Source organism: Ambystoma mexicanum, chromosome 7q (assembly GCF_040938575.1).
Source record: "Ambystoma mexicanum isolate Mex_15411 chromosome 7q, UKY_AmexF1_1, whole genome shotgun sequence".
Taxonomy (NCBI): Eukaryota; Metazoa; Chordata; class Amphibia; order Caudata; family Ambystomatidae; genus Ambystoma; species Ambystoma mexicanum.
This window is the reverse complement of record NC_090941.1, coordinates 876,455,542-876,478,626: the sequence shown is the minus strand read 5'-3', so window position 1 is coordinate 876,478,626 and position 23,085 is coordinate 876,455,542.

Sequence of the window (23,085 nt, the reverse complement as noted above, 5' to 3'; positions counted from 1 at the left end):
CTCAGGGGTTAGGTTGAAAGGACTGGCTCTGATGTGAGGGATTGGGGGCTGCCGGCGTGGTAACGGTGGCTGCACTGGTTGGGCATGCTGGCCCTGTCTCACCCTCCTTCTCCTCTGTGGTGGCGGCTGTTGTTATTGTTGTTGATGTTGTGGCAATGCAAGCATGTCCTCCAGCTCCAGTAATGCTACTACTATTGGAATCATCTTGGTGTGGGAGGGGGTGTGGTGTGTGGATGTGCTCCTTTTGTACTGTGCCAGACTCCATTGCCTCCACCTGTGCTGATTGTGTGCACCTGTGGCAGTTGTGAACACTGCTTAGGGCATTTTACGGTAGGTCGGCGATGCCGGTATTTACGCCATGCCGGTAACCACTTTTTCCACCTTCATGAAGCCGTTATTTGCATTGCCGCTTCACTTGTGATCTACTCCAGTTTACGGCATGCCGCTAATGCCGGCATGATGGGTTGCGTGCCCGCGCCCAAACCGCTATTAACGGCATCGTACTTTATGATGCCGCTAATAGCCTTCGGGCTGGTCAGAATGCCTCGTAGCAGTAATCAATGCCGGTATTCCTTTACCGGCATAGTTGTTCCCTTAGCATCAAGCTCGGAATGACCCCCAATGTCTCCCTTATTATTTTTGCTGGTTGTCAAACCCCTCTCAGTTGGCCTTAAAAAAACATTTATATAAAAGAAATGCATACATAGAAAGGTATCTATGATGATCATGTTAACCATAACGTACATGTCAGGTCACGTCTGTCCCAGCACTCATGACCACAGACATTTTATTCTTCAACTTTTTAGACAAAAGATGCATTGGTACAAACTCTAAGCACTTTGAAATGCAGGAAAATCTATTGAATAATGACTAAGAAAAAAAAAACGTCCTATAAATTTATAAAATTCTTATATTATGTCTAATAACTTTAAACAGATAGTGTTACAAATTTGAATTCAATGACTCTAGAAGTGTTTCTCCTTGCTCTACTACTGCCTGAAGGTCCTCAGATATTTTCAAAAGACATTTTGCTAAGTCCAGTGTTAACGATGTTTGAAAACCCATCATTAACCTGTTCCAAAGGCTTGTTTGTAACACTTCTGCAGTGGAGTGCATGTAAGGTCCAAGTCGAGGTTTACGTACACTGGAGCATTCAATTACCACGTGGTAATGGGATTCCAAATTTCAAACTTGCACAATTTGTAATGTATGAGTTCTGTCGGGATCCATAATTTAGGTCCTATCATCTTCAAAGTCAGTAGGCAATTGAGTCTACATTTTAAAAACCAACCATGTAGCAATCTAGCAGGAAATCTACGTAGATATGATCTGATACCATTGGTCAGAGTGTAATGAATGCAGTTGTTCTTGTACTGCTTAAGACTCTGTAGATCCACACTATCTACTATCCTGTTTCACCTTATGATGTTTGTTTTCATCACCATCTGAGAATCAGTAAAGGATATGTCAGATAACTCCATTAAACTTACACATTGTTTTGGGAATTTCAGGATAAAGCTATTTGAGCCCTTCATAAATGTCTCACTCAGATAGGACCCCAGACAAGATTTGTCAGAATTCAGAAACTTTTAGTAAATTACAATTGTTTCATATATATTGAGCCCATCATGATAGCAGACCCATCTCCAGGTGAACAACACTGATGGGCACCGAGCCAGGCACTCCTAGAACCTCTTTAAGAATACGTGCTTCAAGGCAGTCCCAATCATTTCTGTTGGATAAAATTGTTAATTCTGAGCCGTACAGACACGAGTGACCTTTAAATGATTCAAATCAATAAGGTGTACTAGGGAGAAGGTGCAAAGTTTATACTTGATGAATTTCAAGACCAAGTTGCCTCTTCTAATTTCACCTTGAACATAAACAAGGTGTTTCTAGCTGAAAACACGAAACCCAAGTAGCAGAAAGATTCATCCTCAGACACCCTTTATAAACCACTTATGCTTTTTCAGCATGCGCTTAGCGGTGAGCGTCATCACAAATGATTTGACATGATTTATCACCAATTGGTTCCGTCTTAGAAAGAGAGTGAACCCATTCAAGGCATGTTGCAACCCTGCTGGAGTGAAGTCCATTAGTATAACATTGTCTGCATATCCAATGAAAGGCATATGCATATTGCCACTTTTGGGGGGATTACCACCTAACAGACTATACTCACGCCAGAGGTCCACCATGTACAGATTAAATAAAATTGGAGCAATCATGCACCCTTGACGGACTCCTCGACACACAGGTAATGATCTAGATAATGCCCCCAGAGTGTTTAGACTTACCCTGGCCACATTATTCAAATACAGCAGCCGAAGCATACATAGCAGTCCCGGATCTATCCCCCACTCTCTGTGGTTCCCAAACCGCTTCTATACCCGGTCTGGAAAGGACTGAACCGGTTGGTGCTCTCTGCGGCGTCAGCTCCTCCCCCTTTCCCATGCACTTTCCGCTTTCCCTCTCCCATGCACTTGCACGTTCTCAATGTCACTGGGCCTAGTAAGATCATTGTTTTTGTTTCTCCCTTGTTACCCTCCCTTGCCTTGTTGCACTTTGAAACACTTGTGTACGAGCGCAATATAAATAAACTATCAATATCAATATCACTTACGTGGTACGAAATGGTCAGCAGGGGACACCCCTGCATCCCCTGACCAACTTTAATACTTCAAAGGAGAGGGGGGACTCCCCCGCAACTCCCGCTCTGCTTGGGTGCAGTAATGGAGTTTGGGATTTTTTTACCACGCTCAGGCACAGTTTTAGTAATGCCGCCACAATCGTGGTGACATTATGGTATGGTATGGTATGGCATATTAGCACCTCCTAACGTTCCCACACTTCAGACTTTGGTCCCACTGAGGGCCTTGTACCTATTGCTCGCTGGGAACAATACCCATGGTGAAAGGTGCTATACAAATGGCGAAATGAAAGGAAATGAAATAGAGATGAAATGGATGGTGCTATTTAAATTCAAATCTCTAGCAAGAGGGAATATTGCTGCTTGGTGGCCTACTAAGCCATTCTGCCCACAGTTGAAGGACATTGTGATGCTGTGATGCAAGGACCTCTGCTATGCAGAAGTATAAGGATGAGTAATAGTTACACTGCCTACACAGTTACCTCACACACTTCTACAAGCCAATGGTGATCCCAATTATAAAGGTAAAATAGGCACAGCTAAGACATATGCCTCTTTCAGCTTGTGTGGTAACGTGGACAGAGGAAAAACCATACGCTCACAATAGGTGTGTATGTGATCCAGTAGCAAGCCACACAACAGAGTAAAACAGTCCAAAATAAAATAAATGCCCAATTAAGGTGCAATAAGTATATATAAACTTGAATTAAACACTGTAATGTACAAATATGTATAAAAACACTATAACCCCCATCTCTAAAGGAAAGTGTGAGAAATCAGAATATAATTGATATAAGTGTGCAGCACTCTGAGTTTTCAGCAGGGAAAAAAAGCAGAAAAGCAGGCAAGACATGCAATATGAAAGTCGAAAAGTATATATCTTTCAGTGGAAAAATGTGCAAAAGGGACTTAGCATTATGGTAGGACCCAAAAGGTGAACCAAGGGGACAGGGTTAGTTCAAAGTACCGTAATCAAATGTTCAGCGGCTCAAGCTGTAGTATTGTGCGGGTCGATACAATGTCAGGTGCAGCAACTTGTGTTTATGTTTGTTTGAAACAGGAGCTTGGGGTGGTCATTTGCAGTGTTCAGGTCTTGAAATGCAGATGGTTCACCGGGGTCAGGTAGTTGGTGGAGTTTGTTTGAGACGCTGGCTATGGTCAGCGAGTGACGCAGTGCTTCAAAAGTTGGAGTGCTCTGCTTGGTCTGATGCCCTGGATCTCCCTTCTTCACCTCAATGGCTGCAGGTTTTGAAAAGAACAAATCTCCCGAAATTGGTCCAAATTACTTGTTCCTTGAGTCTTGGATTGTACACAATTGAATCGATGAAGTAGTGGGTGAGCTACTCTTTTATAGGCAAATGATATGATATGATATGGCATTTATAACACGCCTATACACAAGTGTTTCAAGGCGTGCTGAGGCAATGAAGGGGGAACAGAGGTAGGACAGAGACAACCATCTTACTAGGCCAAGTGACATTCAGATTGCACAAGTGCAGAGGAAGGGAAAAGTGCCAGTGGAAAGGGGATGGGGCAGTGCTGTACATGGGATCAAAATAATAACAAGAAGTGCAGCAAGCAGGTGGCAGGTGCAAGGGTAAGTGCAGACAGCAGGTGTACACAAGAGCAGGTAGCAGGACTGTAGGGTTACAGATACAGAGCCAAATGCAAGGGTTGCTGGTGTGGCAGTGCGAGTATGCTACTGGGTGGGCAGGAACCTGGCCCCGAAATCAGAGGGCAGCCAGGTGACCAGTGCAGTATCAGACAGGAAATCATCAGGGGAGAGGAAGAGAGAAGGCAGAAGCAAAGAGGAAGGTCTTGAGGTGCTTCTAGAACCGTAGATGGTTCTCCTCAAGTTTCAGAGAGGCAGGGAGGCTGTTCCAGAGTGAGGCCCCAGCCAAAGAAAGAGATCTACCACCAACTTGTTGCTTGGAAAAGTGACTGACCCTGAGGGAGTTGGGGTAGCGCAGCAAAGAGCTTGAGTAGGAAGGTATTTGTGAAGATAGAAGGCCTTGTGGACAATGCAGAAGATCTTGAACTTAATCCTTGAAGCCACTGGGAGCCAATGCAGAGACCTTAGTGCTGGAGAGATATTTGAGGCCAAGGATAAGTCTTGCAGTCCTGTTCTGGATGAGTTGCAGAGGACGGAAAGTAGAAGCAGGCAGATTTAGAAAGAGGCTATTGCAATAGTCCAGCCTATAGAGAACCAGAGCTCCAGAGACAGTGAGCTTCTGGGGGAAGGAGAGGAAAGGAAGAATACCTCTGAGGAAGTGCAGTTGGTAGTTTGACTTCTTAGAGACATCTGAGATGTGAGGAGAAAATGAGAGTGTGGAGTCGAAGATGACCCCGAGGTTCTTAGCCTCGCACATTGTAGCAGGAAGGAGACCAAGGGAGGCCGGCCAGAGAGTGACAGGAAAGCAGGGTGCAGGTTTGCCGATGAGGATAATCTCTAACTTACTGGCATTAAGGCAGAGATCGTTGGCAGCACACAACTCTTGGATAGCCGACAGACAGTTAGAAGTGAGAGAAGGAGAAGAGGTGGCAGAGGGGAGCCTTAAAACAAGCTGAGTGCCTTCTGCATAGCACTGAAAGTTGGAGCAGAGAGTGGCAATACGGTGGTGGAGAGGTGCCAGGTATTGGTTGAATAGCCAGGGAGAGAGGTTAGATCCCTTGGGAACACCAGAGGTAGAGAGTGAGATAGAGGAAAGGAAGGACCCAAGTTGGACCTGCAAGGGTCGATCAGAGAGGAACTGAACAGTGATACCCAGGTTATCACGGAGACGATTGAGTAGGATGGCATGGTTTATCATGTCAAAGGCATAAGAGAGATCGAGTAAGATGAGGACAGATGGGAGATTAGAATCAAGTTTAGAGACCAGGTCTTCACAGATGTTCAGCAGAGCATTTTCCGTGCTTCCGGTTTCACTGAAGCCAGACTGATGGTCATGGAGACCACCAACATTTTCAGTGTGGAGATTAAGCTGTGAGATGGTCAGCTTTTCCAGGAGTTTCCCCAGGAAAGGAGTGATGGAGATCGGGCAATAGTTAGCCGGGCAGGAGGGGTTGGCTGAGGGTTTATGGAGAAGATGGTGCACAAGAGAGTGTTTCAGCGGGGAATGGAAGGCTCCAGTGGCGAAGGAGTGATTGCAGAAGTCAGCCAGTGCAGGAGCAAGGATGTCAATGAGGTCCTTGATGGTTTTGAAAGAACAGGGAAAAACCTGTTTTGACAAGACTTTCATAGATTGGGCTTTTCTAGAAACCTTGTCAGGGGAGAACAGAGGAAAGCGGGAGGATAGGTGACCACATGGGGGGCGCAGGTAGCGGAGAGAGTAGAGGGAGGACGAGGAGGGGACAAGAGGTTGGACAGGATATACTGAGTTTTAGAGATGACATGAGAAGACAGGGCCATTTAGAGGGCCTCGTTGGGGACTGTAGAGGTGGAGACTGCAGCAGGATTGGACAACTCCAGCTTTCCAGTCAAAGCAGCCCAACTGTGGAACAAACTACCTACCACAATGAGAATGGACCAAACCTTCACCAAATGTAGGCAACATCTGCTTAGATGGCTAATAGAGAAGAATGATAAATGACCGTAAAAAAACTTGATCTTACATGTAAACAACTGCTGATCTTCCTGTATGTAACCTGTCTGTTCTTTCTTTACCTTAAAGCATATGCTCTTCCTCTGGCTATTGTATGTACCCATACCATGTGCTGTTGATCACATGTTTTTCTATTACTTTGTAACCAATGTAACTTGTGCACCAAGCTGTATGACTTCTTACTTACTTGCGCCCTGATACCCTCAGATCTGGCTCGCACAATAAATACTAAACAAACAAACAAAACAAACAACTCCTTTCAGATTTTAAAGAATTTGACTGAATTGTTAGATGCCGCAGAGACACAGGCTTTGGAGCAGGTGGCAGGCCAGTTTGTCAGAGGATGAACAAGAAGCTAGCCATTTCCTCTCAGCCACCCTGCACTTGCTTTTACGGGTGACGAGGTCAGAGTCATACCAGGAGTTGCACTTGTCTTTGGGCTTGAAGCAGATCCTCATGACAGGGGCAAGAACATCAAGAGTATAAGAGATAGAAGAGTGGAAAGGGCTGTGTCAGGATGTGAGTCAGCCAGAGGAGGAGGATAGACTGGTGTGGCGAAAGCCTCAACTGACACACGCTCCAAGGGTCGGATGACTGAGAAGGTAGGTGGCAGTGCTGGAGTTGGATTGGCCTGGGGGGGTTAGAGAGAGAGAGATAGGAGGAAAGATGAAAGTGAGGGGGATAGAGAGGTTGAGGTCTGAGGAGATCAGAGTGTGCCCTGCAGAGTGAGTCGGGCTAGAGGGGAGAATAGAAGGAGAGAGAGAGTCGCAGAGGTTGCAAAAGAGTCCAGCGGAGGGACAGGAAGCATCCAGGCGAAGGTTAAAGTCTCAAATAAGAAGGAGTTGAGTGGTCGAGGCCTGGAGGGAGGAGAAAAGGTCTGCCCACTCAGAGAGGAAGGAGGTGATCTGACCAGGTAGCCGATAGATAGTAGCCACGGTAAGAGAGTGGCCAGCAGAGAGAGCGAGAGCCTGCAAATGAGGCATTCAAAAGAGGAGTAGGCCTGCATAGGAATGACAGAGGCAGGAATCCACTCTGGGAAGATCAAGGATACACCCCCTGCAGAATTGTTGGATCAGGGTGCAGAGAGGATCTTGTAGCCATCAGGGAGGAGAGTGTCAAAGTTCATGACAGAGCTGGCCATGAACCATGACTCGGTGAGACCAAGGACATCAAGACCCAATTCTTCCTGGAGACTGCAGATGTCAGAGCAGTGTTTGACAGCTGAGCGAGAGTTGGCAATATGGAAAAGGTTGCTGACCTTGAAAGACTTCCAGGGAGGGGTACAAATCAGAGGTATGCCCTGCAGAGGTGTAGAAGGAACCTGAGGGGGGGCAGAATAGGAAGGAGGTGAGGGCAAGTTAGCCAAGGAGGAGACAGAGGGGAGAGGCAACAACGCCGAAGAAGGGAGGGAGAAGAAAGGAAATTGATGAGGTGCAGGAAGCGTATATTAAAGAGGAGAAGGATGGCCTGACGGCCTTGGACTAAGACAGTGCCATTCAGGTAACCATTAATGATGGCCTTAGAGGAGTGGAAGGGGGCCAGGAGGGCCTCCCACCAGTTGCCACTGTTAATGGGAGAAGAAGAGAAAGGGGAGAGCACAGAGACCATATGAAGAGTCCATAGGTTTGACGAGGGAACGACAAAGAGGATTTTGGTGAGAGGCTGTCTGGAGGAAGCACTGGTATAGGTGTCAGAGATAGGGAGGCCTGGTTTGGAGACTAGGATATCCTTTTTGAACTTCTTCCTACCAGACTTACAGAGGAGAGCAGGATAGTCGATAGAGAAGCAGTTTGAAACATAGGAGAAATAGAGAGCACCATAGAGTAGCTGGAGAAAGAGGAGAGAGGAATGGGAGGACACAAGGAGGGGTGCAAGCAGACAAGACAGAAAGGGTCAAGACAATAGTGGACGACTGATTAAGTATACAAGAGCTCAGATGGAAGAGCAGGCAGAAAACAAGGCAGTCCGGTAAGCAAATCAGGTCATCAGGGCATCAGGAACAGAGCAGCCATTAAAAAGAGAACCTAGAGGAGGGTGGAACACAGCAGAACACAGAACAATATACAAAAGAACAAAGCAGTCGACAAAGGTAAACCTAGAAGAAGGAATAATACAGCAGAACACAAAGCAATGCAACGCAAAACAGTGCATTCAGTGAGGAAAACCACCAAACAATATACGACGAGCGGAGCAGTCAACAAATGATAACCTAGAGGAGGGAAGAATACAACAGAACACAGAGCAATACAATGAAAAACCGGGCAGTCAATGAGGACTAGCAAAGGGGTCACGTGGAGGCTGGAGGCTGGAGAAGGGGGGGCTCGAGGCACACCCGATATGGAGTTGCGAGGAACCACGTGGTCAGGGACGCACAATGCGACAAACCAAGGATGGAAGTGAGAGGAATCACGAGATCAGGGATTTTGAGGGCCCATGTCTGCTATAGGCACACAGGCTTGAGCGCAGAGGGCACTAGAACACACGCAATTGCGAGATTGCGAGGAACCACGCAGGTAAGGGAGGTGATGCACGAGGATGGAGGTGGCAAGGGCGCCCGTGTAGCAAGCAAGGTTAGAGGTGCGCGGATGGATACACAATCAAGGAATGCAAGGGGCAATGCAGGAAAGGGCAAGAGGGCTGTCACGGCAGAGGGTGACTTGGTTGGCTGATTCAAAGGGCCTGCCAACCAATGAGAGCACGGTGGGATGGAGGGAGGGGGGAGTGGGCACAGACATGCTGTCGAGGGAGAATACAACTTTTATAAATGTAAGCCTTAGTGCGCCACAACTATCCTAACCCCTCTACCGGAGAAGTTGACGTTGGCGTTGCCTGATGATGGTGGTGATGGCCTGTGGGGACAAAGGGAGTAGACACATTTTGGTGCATGCTTACCTGCTGTCTGGGCAGGGTTCGGGCCCTGGGTTTTCCTGGTCCAAGCAGGAGCAGACCTGCTAGAGCACCGGCCCCTGCTGTCATTCTCATAGTCTGCTGGTTCCGAAAGGGTAACATTAATCTTAACAAAAATCAAGTATTTTGACTGACTGACTGTCTGAATTCTCTACTTTAGCTGAAAGCCATGAATATTAGATGTTTTCAGTTCTAATTGCTATATTAGGAAGACACAAATATGTAGGAATGAGTAGGAAATTAACTGTTGGACATAATGCAGTGAGACATACAAGGAAGAACATTGTTTCCGTGGTGAGGCGTGCTCAGTGTGACCCCTGAGGACCCCTTGCTGCCCATGTGGTCTCCCTTGTAAAAACAAAAATACATTTATTTTCTTTTTTTTAAAATTGAAGCTCCTGGGCTGTGGCCAGCACCATGTGGCTCTTTGTTTCTGGAGTGGCTGGTCTCTTAAAAAAACAGGGGGTTCCACAAGTGTAACACTTTGGGCAATGACCCCAAATAAAAAATAATAGGAATAACAAATAATTTGTCCTTCTGGAATTCTATACAATAATTGCTAGACTCATTAAAGGGTTATTTCAGGCACCCTTCAGTGGGTGAGTCACTGATTAAAGTCTGTTCTTAAACACCTCAAATTCACAATGCAGACAAAAACTTCCAAAAAGCCTTTAGAGTAGAATAAGCATCCATTTTGAAATATGTATTTTGCTTTTCGTAAGTTGCAGTTATAACATGTTTTTATTATGCCATTGTCTCTGTTACGATCTTCACAAGATATACCATCTCGGTGTCCTCGGTCACTTGAAAAAATCCTTGTGCCTAAAAGCTTGTGTACAGTGTAGAAATGTTTGACCATAGCAAATAAAGTGGCCCATGATTTCATTGTGCCACAATTAATGCTGTGTTGTAATGTGTCCCTCTTTCCTATCTCCATGACATGCTGTTCAGGATGTTTGTTTGCATGTATGAGGTAACATGTGTCCAGAGTACGGGATGCCATGTGAGTGTTTTGCTTTTATATGATATGATATGATAGTTTATTTATATAGCACCTATACACAATGTGTTTCAAAGCGCTTCAATGCAAGGGAGGAACAAGGGAAAATACAATGGGCCTCATTATAACTCACCCGGTATGGAAACAACGGTGGCGGTAAACCCGCCGCCACCGTTGTTTCCATGCCGGGCGATCACAACTCCTGCAGTCGGACGAGGAAACACCGGCACCATCATGAGATGGTGACGGTGTTTCCATGATCCCCATCCTCCCTTGAGTCCTATGGGACTCAATGGGAATGGGGATTAACACCATTCCGCCTCTGGAATTCCCGGGACACTGGGGTTGTAATGTCCCGGTAATTCCGGGAGTCACGGAGGTGGAATGGTAATACGAGTCCGGCGGTAACCAGGACTCATAATGAGGCCCAATGACATACTTACAGGCCATGAACAGTAAGAATGTGAAATTAACTATCATACTTGGCCTGACGACATTTCAGATAGTGCAAGTGCTAAGAAATAAATAAGGAAGGGAGGGGGAGAGTGAGAAGGAAATGGAAACAGGCAGGCGACTACCATACTAGGCCTGACAACATTTCTGGTAGAGTCAGAGAAAAACAAAAGGTGAGGGAGATGGGTGCAGAAAGGGAGGGGAGGAAAAAAACAAGCAACTATTGTACTAGGCCTGACGACATTTCAGATAGTGCTGGTGGGGGGGAACAAATAAGGTAGGGAGGACGACAAGGTTGCTATCATACTAGGTCCAGGGACAATTCTGATAAAGTGCATATAAGAAAGTAAGGGGATGAGGTGAGGAGATAGGAAAAGGGAGAAATGGAGAGGAGGAGAGAACAGAGACTAAGCAGTCAAAAAGAGTGGAGAAGCAAGAGGGGAGAACAAATACAATTTCATAAATCAGAAGTAAACCATAATGTTGCAAGCCAGGATACAAGATGAAGATGGGAACAGCATGATTCAGGGCCACCATGAGTACAAGATGCAAAAGAAGTCCAGCATGAGAGTTGAGAAAGGGTGACGCACTGTGAAACAATGAAGTCCATAAAAGTCAAGTCCAGCATTGGTAACAGTGATTGTCAAACCAGACTGTATTAGGACAGACTCCTGCAGAAGTAGGCTGGAGGGGGAGGGAGGGGTAGCAGGGTAGAAGAATCAAGCAAAACAGGCAACACCTATTTGCAAGAAGGGTGGGTGGCACAAGGGAACATCACAGGGGGACCAGAGGGGGTAGGGATGACCTGTGGGGACAGAGGGAGTAAACACATGTTGGTGAATGCTTACCCGCAGTCTGAGCAGGGGTTCGGGCCCTGTGTCCTCCTGGTCCGAAAAAGGTCCAAACAGGAGTTGCCCTTTTCTTCATCTGCCCTTCACTTTGGACACCTCGGCGACAGACACCCTTGATCTAAGAGTTAAGAGCAGGAAGGAAGAGGCAGGGCTAAGAAGGTGGGTTGTGCTCAGGCCAGGTGACCTAGATCCACTTGCACCTGCTCCCCATCTGCAAAGGAAAAGAAGATAGAGGGCTCTTTAAGTAGGGAAAAAGAGTGCCAACCAAGAAGGCACCAGGTGGGTGGGGCTCGCTAAGTGGGGAAAAAGAGCGGCAACCTGGAAGGTGCCAGGTGTGCCGGGCTTAGGTCAGGTGACCTAGATCCACTTACACTGGCTCTCCATCTGCAAAGGAAAAGAGGCCGGAGATCTCCTTAAGTAGGGAAAAAGAGCAGCAACCAGGAAGGCACCAGGTGGGCGGGGCTTGCTAAGTGGGGAAAAAGAGCGGCAACCTGGAAGGTGCCAGGTGGGCAGGGCTTAGGCCAGGTCACCTAGGTCCACTTGCACCGTCTACCCATCTGCAAAGGAAAAGAGCCCTTTCCCTGCGCTACTCTAAATTCTTTCATACAATGTTATGAACCCTCCCAATGATATGTATTTTGCCAAACTCTGAAGCGTGAAAAGTAGATCCACGCAGGCTTCACATGTGGCTAACTTTGCACCCGACCTGCAGATGAACTGGCCTGCTGTTAAATCTGTTACCAGCTTAACGGTATCTATTACAGAGTGTTTTTTTTTTTTTTTGCTTTCTGACCTGTAATTGCTCATTTTACTATAGCCGATAAGATCACTATAAGCGGTAAGATAGGTCAGTGGTTTGAGAACTCGCTGTTGCAATTTGTGTGTGATCTGCAGGTTTCAGGTTCCAATCCTGGCAAGGCCAACCCAGCCTTTCATCCTTCTGAGGTTGATAAATTAGTACCAACACAGGTTGCGTGATATCGTCTGTATATTTGTTCTATATAAAGCGCTTACAAATAACACATCATTCTCATTTGGCCTTGGATGTCTGCTTGCATTCACAGTATTTTGGTGATATGGGCTCATGCACACCAATATTAATAAAACATATGGTGATCCATTCTTGTAGGAATGTCACATTACAGTGTTATCGTAACTATATTTTTCATAGTGTACTTAGGAATAATGCTATGTGATGCCACTTCCTATTTTGACGAGGGGTGAAAGGTTGTGTTCCATCGCTTCCAGAGATGTCACTTTGGGGTGGGTCAAATTACTTCACTTCCAGTGATGTCATCAGAGGTCAGGGGTCATGTGATGTCACGTCGACCACCCTTGGCATTTTGATGAAATTACGTCCCTGATAAGGAACAAATGAATGTATTAAACGAAAAATGGGAGAGGGAGCGAGAGTTATGTGCTAAAAGAGCACAACAGTGAGAGAGAAAATGAAAGCAAGAGGCATCTAGAGAGTAAGATAGATCAAGAGAGATCAAGAGAGTGAGAGTTACCCAAGAATAGAGGTAAGTACTCCATAAATTTAAAAAAAAAACTGTGGTCAGGTGAGCATGGGCACACACAGCACAAGCTCGACCATTGAAGGATCATGCAAGACATTCACTCAGACCTTATTTGAATGCTGACAATTTCATGCTGTTTTAGATCCCAGAGGTTATGGAGTTACAATGTTACAGAGCAAAGGAGTAAAAAGGACAGAAGTGAGACGATGCACAGGGTGTGTGACTGGCAGAGTGAATAAGGAGGGTGTTCTAATGTATGGTGCTAGTAGAAGAGTGGTAAAACATGGAATCAGACAGGTGTCAGGGGTAGCTAGTTTATTTTAAAATAAGTCATGCTTTTAAACCTAGTGTTGGATGCTATGGTTATGGCCATGTAGGTGAGTCTCTAGAGGATCTTGCATTGTACTGTACTCTATATCCCCCTGGCTGATCACTGAAACACAATGCAGGGTATTTGTGCCTGCATGATAGAATTGGCATTCATGCGAGCTGTTCCCAGCCAATCGTTCAAACACAAAATCCCAGCTCATCCTATATGTTGGCACTACTATATCTTTCCAACATCGGGGCCCCTAAGCCAACATTGCAGAACAGGCTTGTCATCTGTAACCAGTGCCATGAACAGTGTTTGGGACTCTTTCTCACACCACCAAACTCTGTGTCATGATGGCTAATGACCTGCATCTCAAGATGTGCTGTGAGAAACTTCTCCTGCACCACTGAGTAGGCTACCTTTGCTAGGCCATAAAGACTGCATATGGAAACTAAGGCACAATAACCATATACTCTAGTGACACGACAGACACGAGGTTTGATTTCCAAACAAGTCTGGTTTATTTCAAAGTATTCTCAGTCAGCCGACTGGGGTCTCAACGTCTCGCAACATGTGTTCCCAGACCTCGTGAGACGCAAGAGAGCGAGCAACGCTCAAGCAGCCATATATATATAAATAACATGCAATCTTTTTGAAGGCAATTCAATCCGCCCATAAATGTATCATTCAGGCTAGGGTTCGGTGATTGACAATCATGACAATTATGACACGTTATGACAAATCTCCATTCACTCTAAATATAGTTATTCTAGCAATTGTAGCTTTCTGCTATAGGGAACATAGAGCTCTTAGTTCGGCAAAGATATGTTCGTAGGAGAGAAACATTCCTTAGCACATTATCTATGTGTCTTGATTCATGAACTACGGGTCAGACTGTTCTCAAACAGAAAGTACCAGAAAATAACAGTCCCTGCGAAGGAGTGCCACTAAAAGAATATAATTCATGCTTTAACTGCCTTTTACTACAGCGTTTGCAAGACAGGCCAGCACCTGGACTGCTGATTAGATGCAGCTTCTGCTTGCCTTCAAGGACTTCATGAGGGAGGAAAGCAATGTATTTCTGTATCATTTAACATTCCTGTCTGTGTTAGTCTGTCAGCATTCAGGCCATGGCCTTGTACCGTGTGTGAGTTTGAAGCATAGAATGCATTTTGCAAAGCGTTTTGACAGAAAGAAAAAAAGCAAATGGCTCACATTTCACAAAATGGATACCCTCTGGTTACATTGAGGATTCTGTGTTTGCGATGTTTGTCACATGATGCGATTGGTTTCTGGCCAACATACTTTCCATACTATAGGGTTGTTTCTGTTTTAACACCATGGCGGTCAGGCGGTGGATGGCACCAAGGCTATAAGATGTGTTTACGTGTTTTACATCGTTACATTTGCATCTGTGTGCTTACCACCAATGCAAAAACATTATCACAAATACGTTAACAGTGTGCAAATGTAAGCCAGGTTCAAGATTATTGACCGAAGCGAGAAAGTGTATTAATAGTCTGGTTTTTCATTTGATGGTGTGAGAATACCTCCTGGAATACCAGGCCCAGGGGGCAGGCAAGGTTTTAGGGATTGTGTCATCCTAGTGATAGCAGTAAAACTGCCACGTCCTTAAGGGGAGCTCTCAAGTATAAGCATTTTGGAGCACACTGCCACATTTTGCAGAAGACCAGGCTCCAGTCACAGCTTGAGTAGAGGTATATACACTATCAAATGGGATATTAACTTGTGATGGGTAATGGGTTTGAACATCTGGGGGTGTGTTAGTAAAGATTTCCCTTAGGTGCAATTTCCCCTCCATTTATGGACCCCACCCAAGCTATGTGCTTTTACTTGGCTTACCTAACCTGACTTTTTCCAGTGCAGCACAGCCTTCAGCTACACTCCTCTGGGCTTTTGCTCATTTGTTATCAGAAAACATACACATACTTCTGGCTGTCAGTACTGAGAAACTATGTTTCCTTTAGTCTTTGACTATGTTGCTATTTCTTGGTAACTTTTTATCTATGCGCCAAGTACCTTACAGTACCACGTACAGGGGTCCTCTTGTTTTATGGCCCTAGCCACCCTCTAAGGATTTTTTGGTGTTTGTACAAGTGTGCTATGGATGAACTCATGGCAACAGTTTACTTTTGAAGTATTTTTACTTGGTTTTTATGAACCACTTTGTGTTTACTGCATTTGGCCCAAGACTGTGGCCAGTGCCGAAAATGGCCATGCCATGAAATCTTTTGTTCTATCCTTTGGGCATTTTGTCACTTTGCCTTCCCCAGTTCGAGAGACCCCAGTATTCCTTATTTGAGCATGCAGGCTCCCGCAAAAACTGCATCTTTCATGGGCTCCTGCATGTCACTTGTGCTAGTGCCCAGGAAGAGAGTTGGGACTCTCTGCTCCTAATCCACACTACTGGTCTCGGGCCAGTATGTCTGGTATGCCTGAATGACTGGAATCACTGTGGGCGGTGATTGGCCCACTCCTGGTATGAATGCAAGAGAGCAGATATTCCATTGGCTGAGCCAGATTTGAGTGCAAAATGAATCTTGGATAAGAAAAGGGGCTCTGCATCCATTCCAGGTTGATTAACTGAATTCACACCGAACTACCGAAGGAGCCAAGTATCCTGAAATGAAAGAGCATACCTGTGCAACTGCTAGAGATGTGCTGGAAGTTTTTGCACCCTGACCCTGCTGTTGTCCTGTCGGACCCCTGCTTTTGTATCGCACCAAGAAGGCCTGCAAGTGCACTTTGACCCTTTGGAGCTGTGTGACCAACTACTCTCGGCACCTCCTGCTTACACTTGCAAACAGCCTCTTCAGAAGTATTTTGGGCCATACAGCAAACTGACCAGCTGAAACCGGGGTATTCGATGGAACCACCGCCATCCCTTGTTGAGACTCGAGACTTTGGGAATCGCGTACTTGTGGTCCTGAGCCCTATCCTGCCAAAATAATGAGGTCCTAGCTCGTCTGGGTAGCGGTTTATGAGCGTGTGCCGCGCCATGAGAATTTGTGGATCCTTGTCTAGCTCCGCTTTGGTGATGGTCGCTGTAAGTGCCTCCAGACCTGCCTCCCTGTGCCCTGAGATGTGCTGAACTGGAAATGTCTTCTTTTCTTCTTCGAGAGCAGAGAAAAGGCTACTGTCCTGCCACAGACGATCATCCTGTCCTGCAGCCGCTGACAGCCGGAGCAACATGTAACTCCAGGGGTTAAACTTACAAGCGACCTGGACTAGACTGGCAAAGTTTGGCCTGGACAGTGTCGAGGGTCAGTAAGTACTTACATCTCTTACCAGTGGCCCCCTGGCACAGCCATTTGTTTTTACGCACAAGAATCCCATAAAAGATACTCACCATAGCTGGGCTAGCCTGCACTTCCCTGCTATTCCCAAACTCTGAAAGTCGCTCTACCTGCGAGGGTAGACCCTCTTTGAATAATAGGGCATTATTCTTAATCACCTCAACCTCCTTCCTTACTGCTACAGCACCATGAAGAGGACCTGTTTTCTCTCTTGCGCATGACCACGTGTTAAACCACTACTGTTCCTTTGAGCACAAGGCTCCCCACTTCGTAGGGTTGGACTGCATAAGCTAGGGATCGAATTTGAAGAACTGCCTAATGTGATGATTGTGTTTGTGTTATAGTATAGTATAGTAAGGAGTGTTTGGTAACTGTTCTTTATTACTGTGGTTTATTTGTGTTTAGTTATAAAGGCCTATAATAAATGCATTTTTGATGTACACCTATCTAAGAGTATTCAGTGGAGTTTTACTTTGTGTGCTTATTGTGGGCTTCCGATCCCTCTCACCCCTCCTGACACTTAGGGTCCCATTATAAGTTTGCCAGTCTGGAAACAAGGGTACCGGTTAAGCTCGCCAGCACCCTTGTTTCCGTATCAGCAAACTTCAAGTCTACCTGCCATGGCCACTGTGCCCGACAGGTCTGACCCTGCTGGGCACAGAGGCCACGGTAGGCAGACCAGTCACAAAAGCACTGGCATCGTTAGCAACGGTGCCAGTGATCCGTGCCCATGTCCCCACTACCATAGCGTCCTGGGAAAGGGGACTTACATTTTACTAGGGCCTGACTACCCAGGCCGGACGACTTTGAATTACCCGATGGCAAAAGGAAGTCAGGCGCTGATAATATTTTACAAGTCTGGCTGCAACCTGCCATGTGGAAGGAGTCTGGGGTCACTTAAACATTTTCATTTGCTTGTCATCCACAAACGAATGGCTTAGTTGAGAGGTTTAATAAAACTTTCAAAAGCATGATTGGGGCTCTATAAGTACCTCATAGGAGAAAGTGAGATCTCCTGTCACCCTGCTTACTCTTTGCCTACAGAGAGGAACCTTAAGAGGGTGTTGGTTTCAGCCCCTTTGAAATTATTTTCAGTCACCCTGTTAATGGACCACTGGCCATAGTCAAGGAAGGGTGGGAGCTCCTTACCTCTTCCATTACTAACAATGTGGTAGAAAAGCTACTGGGGTTAAGGAAGAGAATGGTCCTTCTGATGGTTCCGGCCAGTGATACATTGAAGGCAGGTAAAATTCTGGTAAAACAATGGTATGAGAAGAAGGCTCCTGTTATTCACTTCACCTCAGGCCAAGAAGTCCTGATTATGAACCCTATAAGGCATTGAGCCCTACAGGTGGGGTAAACTATTTAGTGGACCTTAGGAGGCTGGGTCAAGCCCCCATGTGTTCCACATAAATAGGCTGAAGTCTTTCTTCCCTAGGGTTGAAATAGCAGCACTACGTTTGGCATCTAACAGAGAAGAGGAGGAATCTGAACCTCTGCCTGGCTAGCCCTTCAGATGGCTCCATTGAGGGTGTGAAAGTGGCCCCTCACCTGACTCCTACCCTACAAGAGGAAGTAAGAACGTGTTCTCACTGACTCCTGGCTTGACACCTTGGTGCAGACATGAAATTGGAACAGGTGACAGTGTACCTACCAACTGTAAGGGGTAGAGGATGCAGAAAAAGGTGAGATCCTACATTAAATCCAAGGTCAAAAAGATGTTGGATAATGAGGTAATTGTACCATCCACTAGTCCATTGACCGGTCCTGTGGTTCTGGTACCAAAGGCAGATACGTCTGACCTGAGGTTTTGTGTAGATTATAGGGCTCTGAATGCGGTCACCAGGACAGATGCCCACTCCTTGACTAGAACTGGTAAGCTGGTGGATACCTTGGGTGCCTCCAAGTACTTCAGCATATTTGACCTCCCTGCAAGGTATTGGACATTTCCCTTGCAGAACATGCCAAGGAGAAGGCAGCATTGGGTAATGCTCTTTGGATTAAAGAATGCATCTGACACTTTTCAAAGACTTGTGAATCATGTCCTAAATGGGATGGATGAATTCTGCTTAGCATATCTGGATTATCTAGCAGTTTTCAGTGCCACCTGTGAAGAACATGTGAAACCCCTGGAAATAGCATTGCAGGCTCTTCAGAAGGCCCAGCTGACCATACAGACCAGTAAGTGCCAGATAGGACAAGGGTCTGTGGTCTACCTTGGGCATGAAGGAGGAAGAGGGAGGATTCAGCCTCTACCCATTAAAGTACAAGTAGAACAAGACTGGCCTACGCCCACTACACAAACTTTCTTTCTTAAGTCTCACTGGGTATTACTGAAAGTTCATGGCAGACTATGGTACCATTGCCCCTCTGACTGCTCTCACTACTCTGAAGAAAGCCATCAAGGTCTCTTGGTCTGTGGAGTGTGAGAAGGCCTTAAATGGCTTAAATGACTCCCTGTGCCGGCCCATGTTCTCAGGGCCCCTACGACAAACGTGCTTTCATTGTGCCGACAGATGCCTCTGACACTGGGATGGGTGCTGTACTATCACAGGTAGATTAGAAAGGTTGAGAACACCCTCTTGAATTCATTAGTCACCAGCTTAAGGACAGAGAGCTCAGGTGGTCCACTGTGTAGAAAGAATGTTTCTCTGTCATGTGGTCCCTAAGGAAGCTGAGGCCCTACCTCTATGAGACCCACTTCAGTGTGCAAACTGACCATAACCCCTTAAAGTGGCTAATGAACAAGAAGGAAGAGAATCCGAAGTTGCTGAGGTGGTCCATAAGCCTGCAAGGGTTTGACTTCACCAGTGAGCACAGGCCAGATGTCCAACATAGCAATGCTGATGGGTAGTCCAGAATGTTTAGTCAACCTGAACATTAGACTCATCCTTGGGTGGATTAATTTTCCCTGTCCTTGGTCTGGGAGCGGCGAGTGTTCGGGAGGGATTTCCCGTATGTGCAATTTGGCCTCCATTTATGGACCAGGCCATACACCCAACGTTTGCTTTTGTTTGGCTTACTGAACGTGACTTTTTTAAGTGGAGCACAGTCTTTAGTTGCACTCCCCTTGGCTTTTGCTAATTTGTTATGGGGAAACTGACATAGCCTCTCAGTACTGGGAAACTAAGTTTCCCTTAGTCTTTGACTGTGTTGCCATTTCTTGATAACTTTGTATCTATGTGCCAAGTAACTTACAGTACCACGCATAGGAGACCTCTCATGTTATGGTCCTAAGCACCCTCTAAGGATTTTCTGGTGTTTGTTCAAATCTTCCTAGGACAAACTGGTGGCAGTAGTTTGCTATCAATGTATTTTTACTTCATTTTTATCGACCATATTGTGTTGACCACGTTTGGCCCAAGACTGTGGCCAGTACCCGAAAATGGCTGTGCCACAAAGTATTTTGTTCTGTCCTTTGGCCATTTTGTCCCGTAGCCTTCCATCAGGTCGAGAGACCGAGCTATTCCTTATTTGGGCATGCAACCTCCCGCGAAAACTGCATCTTTTGCGGGCTCCTGCATGTCACGTGTGCTAGTGCCCAGGAAAAGGGTTGGGACTGCCTGGTCCAAATCCACAATACGCGTGCCATTATGTCTGGTATCCCTGAATGATTGGAACCGCTGTGGGCCATAATTGGCCATGTCTGGCATGAATGCAAGAGAGCAGATCTTCCATTGGCTATCCTAGATTTGAGTGTGAAACGAATCTTGAATAAGAGAAGTGGCTCTGCATCCGTTCCAGGTCAACGAACTGAGGTTCAAACCGAACTACAGAAGGAGCCAAGTATCCTGAAATGTGGAACCGCCGGAGACCTGCTGGAACATTTGGCACCCGTCAGACCCCTGCATTTTAATTGCACCAAGAAGGCCTGCAAGGGCGTTTCCACTCTTTGGAATAGTGGGACCAACTACTCACGGCACATCCTGCTTACCCCCGCAAAAAGACTCTTTGAAGGATTCCTGGGCCATCCAGTGAACTGACCAGCTCGAACCTGGGGCATCGTATAGGAACGCCACCATCCAGAGTTGAGACTTGATACTTTGAAAATCGCTTAGTTGTTGTCCCCGGCCCTCTCCCACCAAAGCTCTTTTGGTTCACGATTTATGAGAGTGAGCCATGCCACGAGCATTTGTGGTCCCTGTGTTGCCCTGCTGTGGTGACAGCCCCTGTAAGTGCTTGCAGACCTGCCCCTCTGTGCCCTGAGATGTGCTGCATTGGAACTGTCTTCTTTTCATATTCGAGAGCAGAGAAAAGGCTACTGTCCCGCCACGGACATTCGCCCCATCCCGCAGCCACTGAGAACCAGAGCAACGTGTAACTACAGAGGGGTTAAACCTACAAGCGACCTGGACTAGACTGGCAACGTTTGGCCAGACTGTGTGGGGGGTCGGTGAGTACTTGCATCACTTACCAGCACAGCAATTTGTTTTTACACACGAGAATCCCTGAGAAGATGCTCACCTTAGCTGGGCTAGCCTGCACTCCCCAGCTATTCCTGAACTCCAAAGGTTGCTCTACCTGTGGGGTAGACCTTCTTCGAATAATAGGGCTGCATTCTTCATCACTTCAACCCCCTTCCTGAACTGCTAGCTCTTGTTAGCGCACTGCTGTACTTTTGAGCACAAGGCTCCCCACTTTGTAGAGATGGTCTGCAGAAGTTAGGGATCGACTTTAAAGAACTGCCTAATGTGATGATTGTGTTTACTTACCACTTCTGTTACAGGTCGTGGTTGTGTTCCCTCCTTTATCCGCATTAGGCAAAACACAATAGTATATTTGTTACATAGTTTAAGGCGTGTGTGATAACTGTTCATTATTACTGTGGTGTATTTGTGTTTATTTATAAAGGCCTATAATACATGTATTTTTGATATACACCTGTCTAAGAGTATTCTGTGGAGTTTTACTCTGTATGCTCATTGTGGGCTTCTGATCACTCTCACCCCTCCTTGACCGCCTGCCAAGCTACCGTAGAATGGTCTGGTTTGTCCAGACCTTTCACCTCTTCCACTAAACTAGGGTGGTAGTATTGATGGGTATGGGCAGGGTAGACAAGTGTGAATACCCCCTTTAGGATGAGGTAGCAGAATTGTGGAAGAGCAGCAAGGGGCCAGGGAAGACAGGAGAGGTTAAAGGTGCCCCTCCAGGTTGATTGAGAGCAATGATTCATAGGGAATTGGGCAGGAGCAATGTCAATGCTGGGATCGAATGGCCACACCAATGCAGGAACAGCAAGGCAATGTCATTGTTACAAAACCTGTCAAAGAACAGGGACTTGAAAGAAAGACATAACATTATTTACATATTGTAGTTGTGCCCAAGACTGCATTGCTCAGTCTTCTTACCCGACATTTCACTCTCCTTGCAGAATTTGCAAATAATGGCACACTCCTCTGTCATCATCATTCACTCAGAAAGAATGAAGTACTGCCAAAGTGCTCGGATAGTAACTTTTTGTTTGGCCCATCGTCTGGTGCGTGCACCTTGCCCCCGGCAGAGGATGGTAGCCAACATCATCATCTTGGCAACCCTGCTTCCTCCCCATCCTCTGTCTCACACTCCTCTTGTTCCTGCCCCTCTTACTCCCGTCCTACTGCTACGCCCTCCAGCACTTATTTCACCTCCTATAGCACCTTTCATCCTTCCCCTCATCCACTCCAATTCCTTCTATCGAACTGTCCCACTAACACTGCTTCTTGCTTCACCACCTCATCATGTTCTACCTATTGCCTCTTATCTGCCTTCTTGTGTTTCAGCTATTCATGCCCCCCTTAGTACAAACTTGAACAGCTGTGTCCTCGTTTGCACCTATTGCTGACCTGTCATCACGGGCTCGCTGTATTCAAATGCATGCAGGCAATCCTCCTCATCCAAAGATGATACACTCCCAAATACATATGTAATCCTTTTCTTTATTCTTTGTAGCAGGTCTGGTTTACAGGGAACTCTGGGAAAAGGTTTTCACAAGGGCGTTTCTTTTTCCACTCTTGGAGTGTAGGAAAGGAAAAGGATTGGGACATTTTACCAACATTTTATTTTTGATGTTTTCATTTGTTGTGCTGGAAGGACGAAGGTGAAGAAAAATGATCACAAATGGTTTCTGTTGTATGTTGAGTGAATGAAGAGCAGTGTGACAGTATGAGGATGATATCATGAAGGGAAAGGGTCATGGATCCTTGGTTATATAAGCAGTAAGAGTGTTCCATGAGAATCAGTTGACCCTGGTATGGGGGTGAATGGTGCCCTGTGATTGGGTACTCCTTTTATCTCAGTGATGCTACCTGATTCAATTGCTGTAACTACGGATACTGAAGAATAAACCTACTATATTGCTTGTTGCTATTCGTGGATCCTGCCTATTCTCTGCAGCACCACTATAGATGCAAGACTTCCCCAAAGGGTGTTTCCAAAGGTTTATGTTTCTCTTTGTTTTAATGCAAGGGGGCCTTATTTAAAAAGAAAACAAAAC